The sequence below is a fragment of the Pteronotus mesoamericanus genome, unplaced genomic scaffold (assembly GCF_021234165.1).
Source record: "Pteronotus mesoamericanus isolate MK-2021 breed Mesoamerican mustached bat unplaced genomic scaffold, CSHL_Meso_final contig_65, whole genome shotgun sequence".
Taxonomy (NCBI): domain Eukaryota; kingdom Metazoa; phylum Chordata; class Mammalia; order Chiroptera; family Mormoopidae; genus Pteronotus; species Pteronotus mesoamericanus.
In genome coordinates, this window is record NW_026555228.1 from 8633894 (window position 1) to 8651031 (window position 17138).

At 35.5% G+C, this 17138-nt stretch overlaps 1 protein-coding gene and 1 non-coding gene across 3 annotated transcripts in view; both read left to right on the forward strand.

Moving 5' to 3' along the window:
- CDKL5 (cyclin dependent kinase like 5) overlaps positions 1 to 17138 on the forward strand; it is a 149415-nt gene that overhangs the window by 57183 nt on the left and 75094 nt on the right. The gene's annotated exons all lie outside the window — the stretch shown is intronic.
- Positions 854 to 960, forward strand: LOC129077000 (U6 spliceosomal RNA). Its single transcript, XR_008529766.1, has one exon. It is a non-coding gene; the product is annotated as a U6 spliceosomal RNA (small nuclear RNA).

A 17138-nucleotide genomic window follows, 5' to 3' on the forward strand; every position in this document is an offset into this window, starting at 1 on the left:
GCTGTTTTTTCCTTTAATGCATCTAAAAAGATATTGCTGGATGGAAAATTTAAAGCATAAATTAGTGCCTAACTCAGAGTAATAAAAACTCTTTTTAGAATCTGCAGCTGTTTAGTCATTAGACTTGTTATAGTATATTCTTTTTTCAGTCAGAATCAGACCTTTAAATCTTTACCCTATTACCCGAAAATAGATAATTTGATGCTTTTTGTAAGATTTACCCTTCAGGATCAAACAGATGAATTACCATGAAATTTCATGTTATAGTTAAAAATTGATATAATCCTTTCTATTGTACCATTATATATAAAATACTCATGCCCATTGATTTTGCATACCTTTAAAAATTTAATGAAATGCTTATAAAAATGTATGATTACTTATGCATAGGTGTATGTGACAACATGCATAAATTTGTTCTCTTTTTGAGAAGATTGGCTCTGGTGTATATATAATTAAATAATGTCTAGCATATTGTTACTGCTTTAATCTGTGTACTATTGCAAGAAATTTAGAGATCATGTTTATAAAGATACATTTCGTCTTTTGTGAACAAAATAGATGTTGGTTTATTCCAGATCAAAGACCATCCTTTTTTTTTTTTTAAGATTTTATTTATTTATTTATTTAGGGGAAGGGAGGGAGAGAAACATCAATGTGTGGTTGCCTCTCACACTCCCCCAACTGGGGACCTGGCCCGCAACCCAGGCATGTGCCCTGACTGGGAATCGAACCAGCAACCCTTTGGTTGGTAGTCCATTGCTCAGTCCACTGAGCCACACCAGCCAGGGCCAAAGCCCATATTTCTTAGTTTACTGAAATAAATGCTGCCCAATTAAAAAAGAAGAATGTAGTGCTTGCTTTGGCAGCACATATACTAAAATTGGAACGATACAGAGAAGATTAGCATGGCCCCTGTGCAAGGATGACATGCAAATTCAGGAAGCGTTCCATATTTAAGAAAGAAAGAAAGAAAGAAATAAGAATATAACTACTCTCTTTTTGACAGCTTTTGTTTATTGTTAGTATAGATACATAATGGCACGTATATGAAAAGTAGCAATGACTGTTTAGCTATTTATGGCACTTTGTGACTACTACTCACATTTGGAAGATGTCTGGTTTGGACCTCTGTCCTGCAGATACATGTTGCTGATTAAAAAAATAAAATTTTGCATGTCTGCTTTGATGTGTCTGTGAGAGGGGAAGCGTGTTTTACAGCATACTTTTTTTTTGCAGCAGGCCAAAAAGGTCATCCTCACTGCAAAGTAGGGAGAATGGAATGGAGTTGAAATACAGGGATGAGATTAGAGCTTGAAGTAAGAGAGGTTGGGTAGCCAAATGGAGAGGTTGGAGGGTGATGCAGTTGAGCGTAGGACAGAAGAGTGCTGGTTTATGTGGTTCCTTTCCCGTGGCTGGGGTCAATTTATGAGAAGTTTGTTTGTTGTGAAGGAGTAGCTTGCCATATGCTCTTGAGATAGCTACTTATACAAAGCCAGGAACTAACTATCCAGTATTAGGGTACAGTCTGTAAGTATTCAATAAATAATAAAGTTGACTTAAATTATAGAACCAAAAGTGAAGGACACTGCAGAGAGCTGTTGCAAAGTAGCAGGTCCCTGTGGTGGAGTTAAAGATGATCCCAAGGATTTGTGGCAAACTGGTAAAGCATTGCTATCATTTATTTGACTGGAAAACTTAAAAAGGGTGTAAAAGTTTGGGGGGAGAAATAATGAGCTTGGATTTCATATTAAAAAATAAAATGGCAGCGGAATGCCAAACCTGGTAATAATAAATACTACATATGGAACATCTCTCATGGGCTAGGCACTCTTCTAGATATGTTACCTTTAATCCTCACAACAATGCTACTCTTAGTTCCATTTTCCAGGTAAGGAAACTGAGTCATAGAGAGGTTATATAACTGGGCCAAGATTATGCAGCTGATAAAGTGGCTTTGATCTGATGCCGGAAATAGCTAAGGTGCATGAGATGAAACTGTAAAATGATATGAGCCTTCCAAGAGGAAGTGCAGAGCAGAGTGAAGGGCATGTTTGAAATGGTCATACTGAAAGGCCATGTCAAGAGGCTGACCTCTTGAAAGCAAGGAAGAAAGGTTTTTAAAAATGGTATTTACCAACAGTGTAAAAATCCATAAAAGGATCTGTGATGATAAGGACTGAGGGGTGGCTAGATAGATCCATTTCGTTTAATAGTGTCATTTATTAATGGCCTCTTTAAGTGAAATGGTACATGGAATGCCAAATTGCAAGAAATTAAAGAGCAAGTACATAGAGAAAAATCTGGATTGTGCCATTTTCCCCCATAGAGATTTGAGAGATTGAGATTAAGATTAGGAAGAAAAGTACATGTGATGAAATATTCACTAGTCAGGAATACCCTTACTTCCTGCTAGTCACAGGCATTCTTTGGCTGTTTGCTGTTACTTAACATTCACAATTGGTCTTTTGCTATAAGGCTTCATTTTTAGCAAGCATTATACATTTTGAATTAGTGATTCCTTTTGTATTTTTCAGATTACTTTTGTTTTTCCACCAAAAAGCTAAATGATGATGAAATGATGTTTTTCCACCAAAAAGCTAAATGAAAAGCTAAATGGTAACTTTTTTTTTAAAGCAAACTATTTTAAGAAGATATTTGAGGCAAAGTCAATGAACCATCACCAATTTAACAGATTATTTCTAGTTTGCCATTGCACACCACCGTTATTTTCTACTAAAAATAAATTTTTACTCTCAGTTTTTTTCCCCATAATAAATAGAACTAATGTTCTTTAATTTTTAGTTTTAGGTTTCATATGTAAATTGAGTTTTTAAAACAAAGCTTAAAGTCAACAATTAGAAACAGTATATTGGATTAATTATATAATTTACTTTGTCATTACTTTCATCCTTATTTAAATAAAAATAAAATGTGATTTCTTGTTTTTTTGTGAACAAAACTTTTAGTATTTGAAGAAAATTAAAGAGAGACTTAAGGTTTTTCATAAAGATTGTCAGGAAAAAAAAAAAGATTGTCAGAAGCCAGAAATACTTCAGTATTGATTATTTTGTCATAATCATTTTTTAAGTAATTGCTTTCTCCTAAATGACATTGAATTACTGCAGATTACAGAGATTAATGAGATGCCAATGTTAAATTGGACTTCAGGTCAGGAACAAAGATAGTAGGAATCATGCAAGGAGGCGGGGGGGCATCTTCTGTTTCCTCCTACACGGGCACTCATATAATATGAACTATATTTCTGTGTGGTTTCCTCTCTAGACTTGGTTTTTGTTGCTGATAAAATTAATTGTAGAACAGTCTCTGGAACTCTACAAAAGTCTCACCAAAACTGTACTTCTTTGCATTATAATATTTTGTATTTCCTATTCTGCTAGTCTTTTGATACAGGAAAAACAACCCATGTTTCTGTTGTCTTGTTATCAATCAAAGAAATACGAGGTCGTCTGTCAATTTCCATAAGAGTGACTTCTTTAGGGAAGTAGAATGATTTTGGGGTTTTGTAGACTTCCGGGTTGCCTTTATCCTCATCACGCTAATCTGTATTTGTTTTTTAGTAAATGGGATAAGGGAATGGTCATATTAGAACTAGTCAGTATTAGCTCTGCATGCATTGCCTACACAAAAGACTTGACCTCATTCATCCTTCTTACAGTGACTCAGTTCTCAGTTCCTAAGTGACCATATCCCTGACCATATCTCCCACCACCCAATCTGGAGGATGAATTGGCTAGGGTACTAGATGGACTTTAAGATTCCCTTTGCTGCTACTCATAAAAACATAATTAGTTCAAAGAAGAGATCATTCTTTCTATACCTACTTAACATGAGCAATTTCATTAGTCGCTGATAATGTCTGTGCTTAAGAGATTTATACTAGCTTATTAATGTGATTTATTTTTCCCAAAACGTTAGGAGCAAAAATCAGTGTGAATCATTTTTTTATACAGGCCTGAAATATATACAGAGGTTTGCAACAGTAGGAAAATAATACAATAATTAATTAATAAGAATACAAGAATAAACACTGCATTTCACGTACTCACAACTGTAAACTTACTTTTGCCCACTCCCATATTCACTGGTAATATGAGAAAATGAACTGATCAACAAAAGCCTGTATAGCGGGCAATTATATGAGTTGTTGAAATCAGTGACTGGAACGTAGTACATGGTGATCTATTTGTACAAAAAAGTAACACAACCCTGAAATACTTTTAGAAGCTGTACAAGCCTTGTGAGCTTTACTGTTTCTTAATTTAAAGGTTTGTTTCATAAGTTAAAACATTTTAATTTAAAAATCAAATTAAAAATTGTTTTTACTTCTTATACTTAATAATACTGTGTTCTACGCCTGGCATTATAAAGTAAAATTTAACCAAATATCTGTTTAAGAAAAATCTATTAAGTGTCTACAAAATGTCAGGCACTCTGCTGCAGGCACTGGCTCTGCAAAAATCAGTAAGATATAATTCCTGCTTTTGATGAATATAGTCTGGCGTGTATAAATTAACAAATACAAGATCATGTTTTTACTTGTCAGGAAGCTTAAAATAAGTTTTGGAGAGGTAAATTTGAGAAAAGATTGTAGTTGAAATGATAGCGGGAAACCTTTTCCATTTTTTTCCCAATAAATTCATTAAAGTCTGCTTAGGAACAAACTCATGTCAGTAATAAAGAAAAGTGCCTTTTCATAACATATTTAAAATCAATTTGTTGATATCTGCAAAATAGCTTGCTGGGATTGGGATCACATTGAATCTGTAGATCAAGTTAAGAATAATTGACATCTTAATAATATTGAATCTTCTAATTCATGAACACAGAATCTCCATTTATTTAGATCTTTGATTTCTTTCAAGAGTTATGTAGTTTTTTTGCATACAGATCTTGGCAATATTTTGTTAGATTTATACCTAAGTACTTCTTTTTCTCCTAGTAATGATGTAAATGGTCTTGTGTTTTTAATTTTGAATTCAAATGGTTCATTGCTGGTATATAAGAAAGCAATTGACTTTTGTATATTAACCTTGTATATCCTGTGACCTTGCTAGAATTGCATGAGAGTTCGTTTTTGTTTCATAGATTTTGGGGGATTTTCTTCTGCGAACAAAATAGTTTTATTTCTTCTCTCCCAGTCTGTATACCTTTTATTTCCTTTTCTTGACTTACTGTATTTATGACCTCCAATACAACATTGAATACAAGTGGCGAGATCGGGACATTCTTTGTCTTGTTCCAAGCTTAGTGGGAAAGCATGCAGTTTCTCACCATTAAGTATTATATTAGCTGTAGGTTTTTGTAGATTTATTTGTCAATTTGAGTAAGCTCTTTCTCTTCCTAGATTCCTGAGAGTTTTTATCACAAGTGTAGTTGAATTTTGTCATATGCTTTTCTGTGTCAGTTGGTATATGATCATGTGATTTTCTGCTTTAGTCTGTTGATGGCGGTGGATTATATGAATTGATTTTAGAATGTTAAACCAGGCTTGTACACCTGGGGTTAATCCCACTTGGTCATGGTATATATTTCTTTTTATACATTGCTGGATTTGATTTGTTAATATTTGTTGAGGATTTCTACATTATGTTATGAGAGAGATTTATAGTTTGCCTTTCTTTTAATGTCTATATCTGGTATTGGTATTAGGGTAATACTGACCTCATAGCATGAATTAAGAAGTGTTTTTCTGCTTCTGTTGTCTGACAGAGATTATACAGAATGGGTATAATTTCTTCCTCAAATGTTAGGCAGAATTCACCAGTGAAACCATTTGGGTATTGGACTTTTTAAAAAGGTTATTAATTATTGATTGAATTTTTCCATTGATATAGAGCTATTTAAATTAGCTGTTATTCCTTGTGTAAATCTTGGTAGTTTATATCCTCTAAATTATTTAAGTTCTTTAAGTTACCAAGCTTGTTAGGCATAGATTTGTTTATAATATTCCTTTATTGTCCTTTTAATATCCATGTGATTGTAGTGATGACTCTTTTTCATTTTTGGTAATAATAATTTGTGTTTTCTTTCTTTTTTTTCTTGGTTAGCCTGGCTAGGGGTTTATCAATTTTATTAATCTTTCAAAAGGACAGTTTTTGTTTTCATTGATTTTGCACATTCATTTGTTTTCACTGAATTCCCGTTTTCAATTTCATTGATTAATGCTGTAATTTTTCTTCGTCTTCTTCTTGCTTTAGGCTTAAGTTGTCCTTCTTTGTCTATTTCCTAACATAGAAGCTTAGGTTATTGATTTTAGGTCTGTTTTCTTTTTTTAATATGTGCATTCAGTGCTATAAACTTTTCTTTAAGCACTGTTTTGCTGCATCACACTTTTGATTTGTACTTCCATTTTCATTTAGTTCAAAATATTTTAAAATTCCTCTTGATTTTATCTTTGACCTATGTTATTTGAAAATGTGTTTTTCTCCCTGGCTGGTGTGGCTCAGTGTATTAAGCAAGCATCAGGCTGTGAACAGAAAGGTCGCCGGTACATTTCCCAGTCGGGGCACATGCCTGGGTTGCAGGCCAGGTCCCCAGTTAGGGGCATGTGAGAAGCAGCCGATCCTGTATCTCTGATACACTGATATTTTTCTCCCTCCCTTCCCTTCTTTCTAAGAGTAAATAAATAAAATCTTAAAAGAAGAAGAAGTGTGTTTTTTAATTTTGAGATTTTTCCAGGTTTCTTTTTATTGTTGATAATCTGGTTTAATTCTATTGTGGTGTGAGTGTATATTTTGTATGATTTTTATTCTTTAAATTTTGTTAAGTTGTTTAGTGGCCCAGAATTCAGTCTGTCTTAATGAATATTCCATGTGAGCTTGAAGAGAATATGTATTCTGCTATTGTTGGGTGAGGTATTACATAAATGTCAAGGAGGTCCAGTTGATTGATGATGCTGTTTAATTCACCTGTACCCATACTTTTTTTTTTTTTTTTTTTTTTTGCCTGCCAGATCTGTCAGTTACTAATAAGGGAGGTGCCGAAGCCTTCAATTATAATAGTGGATTTGTCTATTTCTCTTTACAGTCCTACCATTATTTGCCTCATGTGTTTTGATGCTTTCTTGTTTGATGCACATATATTAAGGATTGTTGTATTTTCTTGAGAATGTGTCATTTTATAGTGCTCTTCTTTATCTCTGATGATTTTTCTTGTTCTGAAATCTGCTTTGTCTAAAATTGATATAGCTGCTCCAGCTTTGTTTTGATTAGTGTTTCACGTGTTATATCTTTCTTTATCCCTTTGCTTTTAACCTATCTGTATCTTTCTATTTAAAGTGTTTTTTAAATTCACTCTGATATTCTCTTTTAATTGGTATATTTAGGCCATCCACATTTAAAGTCAATATTAATACATTTGGATTAATATCAACCATGTTTGTAACTTGTTATACTTCGTTATATATATTTGTTATACTTGTTTTAAAAAAAGTTCACTCTTTTTCTGCCTTCTCTGATTTTAATTAATCATTTGTATATGATTCTGTTTTTTCTCCTCTCTTGGCATATCTATTATACTTATTTTTTTACAAAGGTTTTTAGTTGTTGCCCTAAAGTTTGCAGTATACATTTACAAATGATTTAAGTCCACTATCAGATAACTCGATTCTGCTTCTTGGGTAGTACACAGGTACCTTATATATACCAAAATTTTCCCAATTTCTCCCTTTCATCCCTTATAATATGGATGTCATTCATTTCACTTATCCATATGCTATAATTAGTGAGTACATTGTTACTATTATTGCTTTGAACACTTATCTATTACTTCAGAATAGGAAAATAGATTTTATTTTACCTTTATTCCTTGCCAGTGCTCTTTTTCTTTGCATAGATCTGACTTTCTGACATATCATTTTCCCACTCTCTGAAAAACTTTTTAGAACAGTTTTTGCTATACGGGTCTACTGGTGACAGATCCTCTGTTTTTGTTTACCTGAGAAAGTCTTTATTTCTCTTTCACATTTGATGGATGATTTTACTGACTACTTCTAGGTTTTTTTTCTTTCAATACTAAATATTTCAACTCATGGCTTCTGACAAGAAGTCAGATGTACTTCTTATCCTTGTTCACTATAGGTAAGATATTTTTCCCTCTGGCTTTCATGATTTTCAGTTTGTGTTTGGTTTTCTTTTGTTTGAATATGATATATTTAGGTGGAGATATTTTGGTATTTATCTTGCTTAGTGTGCTCTCAGCTTCCTGAATGTGTGGTTTGGTGTCTGTCATTACTTTTGGAATATTCTTGGCTATTATTCCTTCAAATATTTTTTCTCCTTGGTTTCATCATTCTCCTTCTAGTATTCCAGTACACCTTTTGTAATTGTCCCACAGATCTTGGATATTCTGTTTTGCTGTTTAGACTTATTTTTTCTCTTTTTCATTTTAGTTTGGGAATTTCTATTGACATATTGTTAAGTGTACTGATTCTTTCCTTGACTATGTGCAATCTACTGATAAGTCCATTAAAGGCATTATTCTTTTTTTATTATAGTGTTTTTCATTTCTAGCATTTTCTTTTAATTCTTCCTTAGAGTTGTATATGCTTACATTACCCATCTGTTTTTACATGTTGTCTATTTTTTTTCAATAGAGCTTTTAAATTATCCCCGATAATCCCTAGATCTGTGTCATATCTGAGTCTGGTTTTGATGCTTTCTTTGTATTTTCAGACTGCGTTTTTTCCTTGCCATTTAGAATGCTTTTTAGTGTTTTTTTTTACAAGTCAGATATGACATATTGGCTAATAGGAACTAAGGTAAATAGTCTTTAGTGTAAGGTTTTACATTAATTTGGCTAGGTGCTGGGCTCTGTTTAATGTTTGTTGTATGTGTAGGTGCCTGAGGCTTCAGTTTCCTCTGGCGTTTATATTTTTCCCTTTATTTTCTCCCCTGTTGTCTTTGGGTTTCACTAAGAACTCCTTTTTAAATAGAGTCTGTTTTTTGCAACTCTTTCCCTTGTAATCCACTGTTACTGTACTGGGGCCCTGGTGACATGGTTGTAGAGTGGGGGAAGTGGTCTATAAACTTAGGACCAAATCTTAGTTTTTTGGTGGGCTTGAGACCTGGGCTGCAACCTTTATTTCTTAGCCTTCCCCGCCACTTACCCCCTTGCTTTTAGGTGAAACAAGAACGCTATATGGGGATATGGTTGACTACGTTCCCCTCTCCCAGGACAGCATATAAGGCCTGGTAAATTTTACCTTGGAGTGTTGACTTTTGTCATGGATAACATTCTGGGACTGTTAACTCCCGGCCCCGCCCTACCCTCCCACCCCAGGCATATTGCAAAATGGTCACTCTCTCCTTAGCCTTACCCAAAAGGGAGAAGACTTTTATTAGATCTTCACCCTGGGTGCATTTTTAAATTGTTACTTTTCTTTTCTTCTCACTCAAAAAGGGAGAGCAGTTTTGGATCTTTACAATCCAAACCTGGTGAGGTTCCTGGAGGTAAAACCACAAGAGTGTGGAGGCCCTCCTAAGACTGGGCCCCTAGGAGTTCTTGCAAGCCTTGTCAAAATTATTGTATAAGTTTTCTTGCTAGTGATTGCTCTACACTTTCTGCTTTAGGTAAGCTGATCTTGGATGTGTCTCTATATTTGCCTCTCTCCAGAGCTCAGGAATTCAGTTTGCCCTATGTCCTCAGTTCTCTGATAAGCCTAGGAAGAGTTGTTGATTTTTAGTTTGTTCATGTCTTTTGTTGTTATAAGGACAAGAGTGACAATAACTACTTTACATGTCGGAGCTGACATATGAAGTCTTACATTTATATTTTAAAATTGGGAATATCTTGTGCAGTTTAAAAATAATGTTCAGCAAGAGGCTTTTAAGTTTCCTATGAGCCATTTGCTTAGCTGAGATGACTCATTCTCAGTTATTTTCATCCCTTTGAGTCTCAGATCTATATATTTTCAAAGTGCTTAGTAAGAACTTTTCAGAACAAAATATATGAAAAATTTAAGAACTTAATGTAGTTCTATAAAATGCTAATAACCATCCTAAATTAACCAGAATTAATTGTTTTTTCTATGTCCCTGCCCTCCTTCCCACTGCACTATATTTTGTTGTATCAGATACTGTCTATAAACTATGCTAAAGAAGTTTGGGGGATTATTTCCTTTAACCTTCAGTTATTATTTTACCCCACTTATTTCTGAAGAAGTAACTCAGTTTTCTAAGGCACTTTGAAATCTCTGGAGACCAAATACTTTAAATTTGAAAAACTAATAAGAATAAATGCCTAGGTCTTATGCTGGCAACAGTTAGTTTTCAGTTAACCTTGAAGAATGTAGTAGTTATAAACTATTGGTTTTGGTGACTTTGGCTTAATAGTTTTACTTTCAGAATCTGTGATAGAGGACAATTTGGCTCAACTGTGTTACCAAAGCAACTGAGAAAAACTGTGTGTACTTTAAATCATTATAATTTAATTACTAAAAAATTGCAGTTGGGGAGACTTCAATTTTTATCCTTGGATAGCAGTTGTAATCAACCTCAGGTGATGGAGATATTGTAAATTACATTAACCTTGCCTCTTTTGATATTTCATTTTAAGTTTTACTTTGCTCACTGAATCTGTGAGGAACAGCCATTAAGATAAGAAAAATTAGCTGCACAACATTTAAGATTGCTTATTAGTTGGCAAATTCATGTTATATTTATTTTAAGAAATATTTTCATGTGTTAATTTTTCTAATTGTTTAAAATGAATATCTTTGGGAATTAAAGATTATTTTGAAGAAGGAAAATTAAAATATTAAATGTTATGAATATCTTAGTATACTAAATAAAATTTGATTTAAAAAGTGATGAGTTGATGCCGCATTGATAGGATTTGGTTGAAAATAATTATTTTTTGCCACGTAATCAATTAGCTGAAATTTGTTTTAAAGTAAGATCCATTTATCTAGCATAATCTGAATTGGAGGCAGAAAGCTTTCCCTAGGCTTTTGCTTAGAGACATTTTCTTACGAAGAAATAGGACTATCGGGACGAAATAGAGAAAGAAGAGCAGGTCTTCCGTAGTGGCACAGTTATGTGTTGTGCCAGGTTCTACCCACCCTCAGCAGATTGGTGGGTGGTATCAGTGTTGCTCTTACTGAAATTAAAAAAGAAAAAGCTCTAGATATATTATAATGATATTCTAAAAGAAACCCACAAATGAACATAATACACATTGGTATTGTAGTCTTAACCACAAAGCTTCCGTGTGCTAACAATTCAGCTAAAGATAATGGTCCACATTCAGTAATTATGTTTTTAATTCGAGGCTCCTGTTAGTAGGGGCCTGACTTCCAATTCCCAGATAAAAAGAGAGCAGCAGCTCCTCTCTCTCTCTCTCTCTCTCTCTCTCTCTCTCTCTCTCTCTCTCTCTCTTTTTTTCTGATCTTGCTACATCCTGCTAAGTAGGATCGCAGCTTCCCTTGCAGAATGCTCCTTTATTCACAACAGCTTTCAGGACCACAGCACCATTATTGATCGCCTGTTCCCCTCTTTAGAGAGTCTCAGGGCCCATCCCACAATTCTTGACATCCTCTTTTACTTTGTGTCACCACCAAAACTCACTGGCTGTACATTAGCACAGAATCCTCATCCTCGCACTGCTCTGTTCATCTCTCAATCACATCCTGTGCCCTAGAGCCCCTGAACCGCCATTAGTAAATTCTCTGTGGCCTCAGTCTTGCCCCAGCCTCACAGTACACTCTGACTTTCTGCCTCTGGACTTCTCTGTTGTTGCCAAGCAGACATCTGGGGTAGCCCCCTCTGGCACCAGTCTGCTACCTCTGCCAGACTACTGGTAACCATGCTGCCTGCCTGTGAGCTCCTTGAGCACAGTTATGTCTTCCCTCTTCAAATTTTCGCCCTTGCTCCTTCCTTCACATGCAGCAGCTTTACAGTCTTTTTGCCTCGCTGACTCTATACAGACTGATCTGGGTTTCTTTGCATTAATCTCTGTCAGTGCCTCTTTGTTTCCTCCTTGAGACTTTTTTACATTTGCAATTGCATATTCACTTACTCACTTAGCCTTTTTAATTGATTCTGTGTTCCCCCACCTCCCACATTTCTGAAATTGGGGCACATGTTACGCTGGATGCTCTGATTTTTGAATGGTAAATAAAATAATAATTTATTTTACAGTCGCTCGTGCCTTAGATTTAATGAAGTACTACATTTAATTATGTTTCCCCCAGTTGATTGTGAATTGCACAGGAATTCTGTTTTACTCACCGACAGGAACCAGTGTCCGCTACAGTACCTGGCACCTAGGTAGACACTGAATAAATAATGCTTGAATGAATATCATCATGTATGTGGGAGATGATGCCCCTAATATATATGAAGATGAATCAGACAATATATGCATGTGAGTTTTTAACTCAGTTTCTGTGTTTGAGTCTTTATCTTTGAAGATTTTTTAATTTAGTACTCTGAAGGAGACTTTTAGATGTATCTGTTTTGTTCCCCCATTTATATAACTTGTTCCATTATCAATATATGTACATCCTTATTTAAGAGTATTTGCTCACCATGTATGAAAATGAACCCACATAAGCTTTTATCACTTATCAGCAGTTGTCTTTGATTAGAGGGAAGAATGAAGGACACCAAAGAATAGCAGACATAAACTTTAGATAGTTTTGAGTGCTTAAGCTTATTTTTTCATTTTACTTCATCCTCCAAGGAGTGCAGTAACTGGCTTGCCTACTTTGCTCGTTTTAAGTGAAAGAGTGGCAAACAGGCAACGTGAGTTACTGGAGTGGCTTAGGCTAACTCCTAAACAGGATTCAAGCTCACTCTACCACTAGAGGGAAAGTGTGGCTCTCAGTTCTTTTACTTTCTGAATCCTGCTACTGAGGACAGTGACTGAACCAGCCTGGGATGATGAGCATTTTACCTTTCATTGTTACACTCGACAGCCTTGTCGTGAAAGTGTCTGCTATGGTAAGTCCTTCCTGATCTCTCGTGTGCTCTGTTGGGTGTTGCAGACCATATTTGTATCTGTCCCCACATTCTTGTATGTAGTGAATGTGTTCTATGTGGTACAAGAGGAAGAGGAGTTGAACAGGAAATAAGAGGAGTTGCCCAAAGCAAAGGTGTCAGTGTGGAGATGCACTTGCAGGATAAGGAAATCAAGAAGTTCAAGTGTGGCATTGAAGAACATGGCAGGGTGACAATGAGGGGGGCCTGCTGTGAACCTGTACCATTAGTATCTCCTTTAAGTCTGTCTTTGAGGTGGCTTTCCTGCTGATCCCTGGGTTCAGCCTGAATGCAGTTTACACTTGCAGATGGGACCCAGACTTGCCTGCATCAGGTGGACTGCTTCCTCTCTCATGCCACAGAGAAAAGTATCTTTGTCCTTTTCATGCTGGTGGTGTCCTTGGTGTCTGTTGAACATCATCGAACTATTATTCTCTGTCTTATTCAAGGGTATTATGGACCATGTGAAGGATCTGGAGAGTGAGACTTACCACAATACATCTGGTCGCTAAACCCCCCTCCAGTGGCTCCTCAACAACTCTTCCTCTCTTCTACCACCTCCACTCCCATGGAGAAGCTTGTTCCTGGGGACAGAAACAGTTCTTCCTGCCGCAGTTAAAATAAACAAGGAAGTGAGCCAAACAGTGCTAATTAGAGCACAAAGCAAGATTGAATGGGGCAGGCAGGAAGCACCATCTCTAACTCAGATGTACAACCTTTTGATTTCCCTCAGGAGAAGCAGAATTCTTAAAAAACAAAACAAAACAAAACAAAACAAAACAAAAAAACCTTAGCTACTAGGCATCAGCCATTGTAGACCAGCAACCATCCTGAAGAGCAAGTAGTCACGCCAGCAGCAGTGTAATGACTTAGAGCTCTAGCTAGACACATGCTTGAAAGCATTACAGTTCTGTTCAATTGTTAAAGAAAAGGGAGGTACAGTAGGAAGCGCTTTTGTTCTAATGGAGGTGATATTATTAAACTGCCCGGGTTCTTTTGGGATGCCTGGGATAGGACGGTGGAGAGAGTGATTAACAGGGATACATGTTGGTATTTAAAGTGGTTGACTCAAAGAATTTACATTCTAAATAAAACTTACAGTAGGTGATGTTTAAGTAAGGCCTTTTTCCCTCCCAAACTCCCCTAGAAGGGTTCAGTATTTGTGAAAGTGATAGATATTTGCCACACATTGGTGCAGACAGATGCAGTATAAACTCATGAACATAGATTTTAAAATAATGCACATACAGTGTTCAAGTTTGAACCTTTCTTGTGGATTCTGTGGTGTGGGCCCAAATGATGTTTCTGTTATGTAATTCCTACTGCGATAGTAAAGCACTCTTTCTTTTCCTATCCCCCCCCCCGCCCCACCCAAATGTTTCCTATTGTGAATACCGATTCTGTTTGTTACGATTTTTTTCTCTTTTGTAGGAAGATATCACAAGTTATTTCCTTTTCTGAAATGTAATCATTGATGCTCAAATGCTAGAATTTAGTACAGTAAACAGCACTCGTGATGTGAGAAAAGTAAAGCAAATATATAGAGCTGTGCTATTAAATGTTCTTACATGAATTTTGTAGTAACTAATAGGCCTTGGTTTTATTTTACTTAGTAAACCCTACTTAACAATATTTCAGAACTTATATTTTGTTGAGTTTGGTAGTCAGTGTTTTGGGATGACCAACATTTTTGATGTCTGTAATAAGATTTTATTTGGAATTCAAGATAGGTTGAAAGAGGTTTGAGTATAACCCATGTAACTAATTTGTTTGAAATATATACTAAAAAAATCTAATTGTTTCTTCAAATGCCTTTTTAAAAGCTCTTCACAGATGATTGGTGAAAATCCTGAGCTTCATACTTTGTTATTGCATGAGAGCTACAGAGGCAGTTTTGTACAATGAGAGATACTAATTTAACATCTCACATTAAGGTACTGTCATGTTCAGCTTTATTTCTGGCAGTGTGGACCTAGTCCATCATATATTCTAGAGAGTGTTTTTATTTAATGAAGTTTTAAGAGAGCAGCCGTCATGTTTGCCTCCTCTGAGTGCTTTTGGCTGCACTGATTTTTCCTAGGTATGTCTTAATCTAAGCAAAATACACAAGAATCAGATTTGTAGAAGTGGAATTGTGATTGTTACAGAAGGTTTTAGTATTGGCATCTTCAATTATATGTAGCAGGATCATGGAAATACCACTATTCTAGATGTGCAAAGAATGAGAATGTAGCTTCTTTTTTCTTTTACTTGATCTACTCTTCATCAGAAGCTTCCTCCCACCGCACAGTGCACTGGAGGGAGGAGAAGAGAAGGACAGCTTCAACATTAAACCTGCCAATCCACAGCATCCTGCTCTGACAGTTTAAACAGTCTCATTTGGAAAACTGAGTCTCTTGGTTTAATGAAGTCTTTCAGATAATCTTCTCACAAGCCTTTTTGTGAGGAATAATCACAGTTACACTAATGGGAGGTGTATTTCTTTGGGACACTGCAAAATTTCTGAAACTTTGGAATCATATGGGATGCTACTATCCTTACTTCCTGTCTCATGTTCATTTTCACGTGTTGCTTATTTTCTTTAAAATTTTTATCTTGACATAATTATTGATTCACATGCAAGTTGAGGAAATTACCTTCTCTTCTTTGTTTGCTAGAAAGTTTTTAAAATCACAAATGATGAATTTTGTCCAATTCTTGTACTGCATCTATTGATATGATTATATGATTTTCCTTCTTTCCCTGTTGATATGGTTCTCAGGTGTTGAATCAGCCTTGCATATCTGGAATAAATCCAACTTGATAATTATATGTAGTTCTTTTTTATACATCACTGGATCTTATTTACTAATATTTTATTGAGAATTTTTGTGCCTGAGTTCATCAGAAATATCAGTCTATTGTTTCTGGTTTTTTGCTGTCTTTGTTTGGTTTTCATATAAGTGTTTAGTAGAATTCTTCAGTGAACTCTGGACCTGAAGCCTTAATTTATTGGAAACTTTTAAATTGCAAATCCAATTTGCTTAATAATTACTCAGTTTACTTAATAATTATATGGCTATTTAAGTTGTTTATTTCATCTTGGTTAAGTTTGGGTAGTTTGTTGTTTTCAAGGAATTGGCCCCTTTCTTCTAAGTTATCAAATTTATGAGTGTAAAGTTTATGATATTTGCTTATTCTTTTAATGGCTACAGCATTGTAGGGATCCCTGTTTAATTCCTGATGTTGATGATTTTATCCTCTCTCTTTTTAGCTTTATCAGTCTTTCTAGAGGTTATCAATTTTATCAATCCTTTTGCAGAATGAGCTTTTGCTTCTTTGACTTTCTCAGTTGTTTTCCTGTTAGACATTTTATTGATTTCTGCTTTTGTGTTCATTACTTGACTCCTTTTTGCTTTGGTTTATTTTCTTTTTCTAGTGTTGAGGTAAGAACTTAAATTATTGATTTGAGATATTTCCTCTTTTCTAAGTATGCATTTAGTGCTATAAATGTCTCTCAGTATTGCTTTAGCTGCATCCCACATATTTTGGTATAATGTATATTCATTAAGTTCTATGAAATTAAAATTTCCTTTGAGACTTCCTCTTTGTATGATGGCTGCTTTGAAATCCTTGTCAGATAATCCTGACATCTCTGTGTTAGCCTCTCTTGATAGTCTTTTCTCACTGATGTTGAAGTTTTCCTGGTTCCTCATTTCATGTGGTTTTCCATTGAAACCTGGACATTTTGGATATTATGTCATGAGAGTTTGGATCTTAATCTTTTGTTTTAGCTGCCTTCTTTGACATTGCTCTGGCAAGGGTGGGGGGTGGTGACCAATGGGGAAGGTAATTCACTTGCCTCATTCCACGCCTGTTGACTCCCAGTGGGGAGCAGCTCCTTGTTACTGGTGTGGGTGGGAGTTCAGTTCCCCACTTGCCCTCTGCCGACCACCCTGCTTAGGAGTGGCACAAGTGCCTTGTTACTACTCTCCAGTGGCCTCTGCTGAAACTACCCTGGCAGAGGTTTGGACATACTCTCCACTCTGCCTTTGCTGGTGTGATTGGAGCCACACTTTCCACTGTTTCATTCGGCTGGAGTAGAGTGATTATTGTCTTAAGAATCTTCCATCTTGTTACACTGCTCCTTTCCTGGCT